At 39.2% G+C, this 6,033-nt stretch overlaps 2 pseudogenes; both read left to right on the top strand.

The window, feature by feature from the left end:
• Window positions 1–1,840: 1,840 nt before the first annotated feature.
• On the top strand, window positions 1,841–2,793 carry LOC130053509 (uncharacterized; annotated as a pseudogene).
• Window positions 2,794–4,724: 1,931 nt separating this feature from the next.
• Window positions 4,725–5,298, top strand: LOC130053508 (uncharacterized; annotated as a pseudogene).
• Window positions 5,299–6,033: the final 735 nt, after the last annotated feature.

Genomic DNA, 6,033 nt, shown 5'->3' with positions numbered 1-6,033 from the left:
TCCAAACTGCACTCCGTTGAACCGGTCATCGGCCCGCACTCAAAACTGCACTCAGTTGACCCGGCCATCGGGGCGGCTTATACTACTGAAATAGCTATTACCGACTTGATGTGAAAGAATTTAAAAATTACCTATAATCCGTTGTAGCCTTTACTTAATTAGGAATATACCAACAATTACGAAATAGCGTAGTTGCATAAAATTGACCTCTGGTACCTTCATAGAGATATATGAAAAAGCCGAAAATTCATCGGAAAGAGGAGAATGATGATGATGATAACCTCGCATTGTTGATGGATAAGTGTAGATAATGAATAGTGATCAATGTCTTGAATCCTATAAATGATGCAAAATCAACGGAGTTTTCGTACCTTTTCAAAGTACACAAATTCTTTTTTCTGCAATTAGTAATTAATTCTAATAGCTCGCCGAAATATTGCGATAATTAGCCTTAATTCGGATTTAATCTAAGCTCCGATTGTAAAACAAATTAATAGTTATGTAGTTGGGTGGTACAAAAACGTTATGCGATCTTTTTCGATCAGCTGATTGTGAAAATACTGGTGGATATCTTTAAAAACTCAACTTTTGTTCATCATTATTCACCATGGACAACAATTATGAAAGGTGAAGATAACGAACAGTGATCAATCTTATAACTCCTATAAGGAATACAAAATAAAGAGTCAGGCAAACACGGACCTCTGAACATACCAGAGATTGGATCAGGTGCCTAGGAGGAGTAAGTATTTCCATGTTAACAAATTTTTCGAGTCTTATAATTCAAACAGTATATGTTCAACCATCAGTGCATACAAATGTGATGTATATTCCCAAACTGTAGCACGCAAAAGCGAGCATGAAATTGACAGTCCGAGGAAATGTTTATATAGCTGGCTGGCTCAATACTATTTGGTACGGTTATTCCTTTAAACATTTGTATTGGCGTTGCATTTACAATAAAACCGCTTTTGTAGTACACCTGTAAGCGGCAAAATTATTCATAAACCGTTAATGTATTAATTTGAAGTCCTGATCCAGGAGTCTTCTTTGTTCACTTGTTTATATGGTGGTAATTGTTTTCTAGAATTCTGACCCTCATGGTAAGATGGAATGAACTGGGGAATTGAAATGTTTATAGAGAAGTTGATTTCTATACCATTATTGATTTCAAATATGTGTCCTGATATTCTTTTTATTTAGTAAGCTGTAATATGATGTTCAGTGCCAAATATTACTTACATCTAATTCGCATATGAATTAGATGGTTTTATCGAAGACAGTACAATACGCAGTTATTCCCCGTTTGTCTAATGCACCGAAGTCCATTATTCTGATTATTTCCCCTTGCGCTATATATAAGCGGCGGCGCTTTGTCTGCCTCTTCCTTTTCCAAACTTACAGCATCATATCAGGTCGGTGATGAAATCAAAGGTTTTTTGTCCGTAAAATTAGGTGCAAATTTGGCTGAATTTCTATCCAAGAGTTAATGCATTGTTTCTTGATTGATTAATTGCAATTTTAAACGTAGTACGAAGAATTTAAATGTAAATTCCACCCCAATGTTGATAGATTTTTAATTGAAACATTAGGCCCGTGGTGTCACGAGTGTTAGCGTGGGTAGCCATTTTGATTAAATAATTTAATTAAAGTAGGCAACTTAATCAACTAAATTCATAATACAATAATTGATACTTTTTAAGGCAATTAAATCATTACATATTTTCATTGCATATGAGTATGCCACCAATTCGGAAAATAAAAAGGACACAGAGGTCGAAGCCCAAGTCGTCGGCAAGTTCAAAGGCGGCGGTATCACACCCCCCCCCCCCCTACAGAGATGCCGAGTCAGGGTCCCGCACTACTCACTATGGCTGAGTCGGGTCAGGAAGGAGAGCTTCCGATGTCAGCTACGTGCCCGGTTAATTTAGCCATGGCAGCTGTACCTCAGAGTGTGGAGTTATCCTCGATAGGTCCACAGAATTCTCATGTGGCGATGGATTTGCCGGCACCTACACCTACCATTAACAATATAGGTATGCATGTTGTGCAAGCCACTCGGCAGAAAATTATTGAGGGTCAGTACATTGATTTAGTCTCTTTGTTGCCACCAAATGTTGGGGGGGGAACTCGTCATGAATAACCTCGGGGAAATAGTAACTAGGGACTCGACACCTAAACGTATAGAGTCTATAGAAAAATGGACGGATGTCATGTTGATTTTTGCAGCAAACTACTTGCAGGCACACCCTGCTAAAACCATTGACCTCCTTAAGTACATTCAAACAGTAAAAATGGGGGCTGGTAGGGGTTATAAGTGGTGGTATGAGTATGATATTCAGTACCGCCTTCGCAAGGCCAATAACCCCGGTAGCTCTTGGGGGGGAGGTCGACTCGGAACTTTGGCTTATGTATATGACCCCATCTTCTGTGGAAACTCATACTCTGAGTCTGAAACAAGCCCCGGCAGCCGCAGGGAAATGTTATGATTTAAACTTCAAAGGATCTTGTAGTAAATTTCCTTGTTTTTATGATCATATGTGCTTGCGATGTAATGGGCAGCATGCCATGATGCACTGTCCAGGGGTTCATCAACCGCAAGCAAATGGACACAAGTCCCTCAACAATTTTCGCTTCCCAGGGAAATTTCAGTTTTCGGAGTCAAATTCAGCACCCACTTTCAGAGGGCAACAAAATCAATCATTCACTTATAGAGGGCCGAATATTTCTTCTCGCCCAAGAAATCAATTTCAAAACCAACAAAATTTGGGATTTAGGCAAAACGCCAATTAAAGTTTCAGTTTTAAAGAAATACTTAGATCAATATCCAAATAGAGCAGTGGCAAACAAATTATATCTAGGATTTACCCAGGGATTTCAGTTACATTATTTGGGGCCTAGGTTACATATACAATCGGACAACTTGATATCAGCATATGAACACCACCAGGAGGTTAAAGAAAAACTTTCTAAGGAAATCGAGTTGTGCAGGATTGGCGGTCCATACAAAGAGTTGCCTATTTCCAATCTTCGTATTTCGCCAATAGGGGTGGTACCAAAGGGGTATAATTCAGGATGGCGGCTCATAACTCATGTATCCTTCCCTGACCACTGCAACGTTAATGCATTCATAGACCCCAATGAGACTTCAGTCCAATATACTTCATTTGATGAAGTCGTCCAAATGATAGCACGCTTTGGTAAGGGAGCATTTATTGCTAAATGTGACATAAAATCAGCATTTAGACTTTTACCCATATATCCTGGGGATTTTGATCTTTTGGGTTACAAATTTGACAATAACTATCACATTGATAAATGTCTGCCCATAGGATGTTCTATATCTTGTAAAGTTTTTGAGGAATTTGCCACCTTTTTGAATTGGTTGACAATTAATCAGTGTGGCTATAATTCGATTGATCACTATCTCGATGATTTTATTTTTGCTGCTCAAAAGGCTCATGGGTGTAAACGTATTATGTCAACATTTCAAAATATGTGCCGTGAACTTGGGATTCCCCTAGCAGATGACAAATCAGTAGGTTCAACAACCTGCTTAACTTTTCTGGGCTTAGAGATAGACACAGTTCAAATGTTAGTTAAAATCCCAGACCCCAAATTGCTTGAACTTAAGGTCATCATTGAGGATTTCATGTCCAGGAAAAAGACTACTCTAAAACACCTACAGTCATTGTTAGGAAAGTTAAACTTTTTCACTCGAGCTATCCTCCCTGGTCGTGCATTTGTGAGGTGGCTATATGATGCTACAATAGGGGTAACAAAGCTTCACCACCATATTAGTATTACAAAAGTCATGCATGGAGATCTTTGCACATGGTCAAAATTTTTAAACAACTTTAATGGTCAAGTTTACTTCTTAGACCAGGAATTGACATCAGATGATTTGTTAGAGTTGTTTACAGACAGTTCAGGGGCTTTAAACTTAGGTTGTGGGGCCTATTTTCAAGGTGAATGGTGCTACCTTGGTTGGTCCCCCTTTTGGGAAGACCTATTAGGTGATATGATATTTTTAGAGCTAATACCGGTCGTATTGGCAGTCTATTTATGAGCCGATAAGCTTGTCAACAAGAAAATCATACTTCATATAGACAATCAAGCCCTTGTAGCAATATTAAATAAGCAGTCCTCAAAATCCAAATTGGTTATGTCCCTGGTTCGATCCCTTGTTTTGAAATGCATGCAGTATAACATTTTATTCCGTGCAGAATATATTCCCACAAAACTTAACATCTTTGCCGATTCTATTTCTCGCAAGCAGTGGGAAAGATTTCGTTATGCAGCGCCGGAAGCAGATCCAGTTCCATTGACAATTCCCTCCTCCTTCACAAACCTCATCTCCAGTTTGAATTCAACAAATTATTAGACGCTTCCTTATCACAAAACACACACAGAGCTCACAATGCAAGTCTCCAGGCGTATTACAAGTTTTGTTCAGAAAACCGGATCAGTCCAAATTGGCCACCCAACTTAGCTTCAATAGTTCAATTCATGTTAAATTTATCTATCAGGGGTTTAGCTTTTTCCACAGCCCGCTCATACATGGCAGCCTTGTCATATCATTGTAAATTGCAAGGAATGTATGATCCTACTTCTGAATTTTTGGTTGTTAAACTTTTGCAATCTAGCTGTTATAAATCATACATCCGTATACCAAAGTTGTAATTTTCAAGTTCATTTATTTTGTAGAGAGTTAAATCGTTTGGTTGGCGGGCTCCTCAATATTAAAGTGGGCACAAACAGAAGCTCTACTTAGGCCTGGTGGTTGCGGTTTGATCTCGGTAAGGTAAATATATCTTTATGGTGGCAGGGTTACAGCGGTCTAGCTCTTATGCAGGTCGTCAATAAATTATAATACTTAAGTAGATTTGGTCCGCAGCCAAACGCCATTCTACTACATTGCGGTGGGAACGATTTAGGCCATACTAGCATAAAAAATTGAGGTTACAGACTAAGAAAGTTACAAAATTTATAAAAACAAATTTTCCCAATGCTAGGATTATATGGTCTTGCGTTCTACCGCGCATTGAATGGAAATATTCCCACAATAGGACCAAAATGGAGGAAGCACGCCGGCGCCTTAATTCATTTGCAAGCGCTTTAATCAAATCGGAAGGGGGGGGGTCTGTCATTTCATATCTAGATATCAAACCACAACCCACATTTTTACACAGTGATGGGGTTTATCTATCCAAACTAGGGAATTCCATTCTATTAAACACACTACAAGGGGGCCTAGAAGCTATACTATGCCACAATGTTGTATACTATCCGCAGTAGTCCTTATGGGTACGGCTTAATTATAGCAAAGTGCCGCTCTTCCCCCATCCCAGTGTGGCGGAGTTTCCTGCCATGATTGCCAGTACTGCCATTCAAGGTAGGAAACTTGTGGCGCATACGAGCGGCACTATCAGAACTTATGATGAAATGTGAAAATCTACAAGTCCTTGACCTCTGCACCTCCCAGAGTCAAGGTCATGAAATATTTGACCTCTGCACCTCCCAGGGTCAAGCACTCTTTGATATGATGGGAACTTTGAACTGTGAATGTTGATATTTTTGAACTTTGAATGTTGACTTTGCAAGAGAATATGTTGATGTTGAATTTGCTTTTGATGATGCTTTTGTTGTTTGTTGGGGCCTGCCCTTGATCATGCTGGCGGCCCGTTTCTTTTGTGTTGTAAATACAGCCGTGCCCATAAACGCCATAATAAAATTATAAGTATTCATATATTTATTTTTTGTTCATTGATACACTGTTCTGAGATTTTAAAAAATCCATCGAACACTCCCAAGACCGTAGTCGTTTTGTTCAATAAAAGAGTACGCCTTTTTCAGGCCGTCATGACGACCTCAACATCTTAAAACCGGACAGAGATTTACCCTCAATGCCGGTATATGGCTGAAATGTAGTTGCTTTGACTCATACCGCCACTCTTTAGAAACACACAAACCTTGGTTTGACTTGCAGATTCATCTATGCACAGTACATGTTACTGCAAAATAGATTGAGGT

The sequence above is a fragment of the Ostrea edulis genome, chromosome 3 (assembly GCF_947568905.1).
Source record: "Ostrea edulis chromosome 3, xbOstEdul1.1, whole genome shotgun sequence".
NCBI lineage: Eukaryota > Metazoa > Mollusca > Bivalvia > Ostreida > Ostreidae > Ostrea > Ostrea edulis.
Note: the sequence above shows the minus strand (reverse complement) of the source record. Positions and strands in the feature narration are given on the sequence as shown.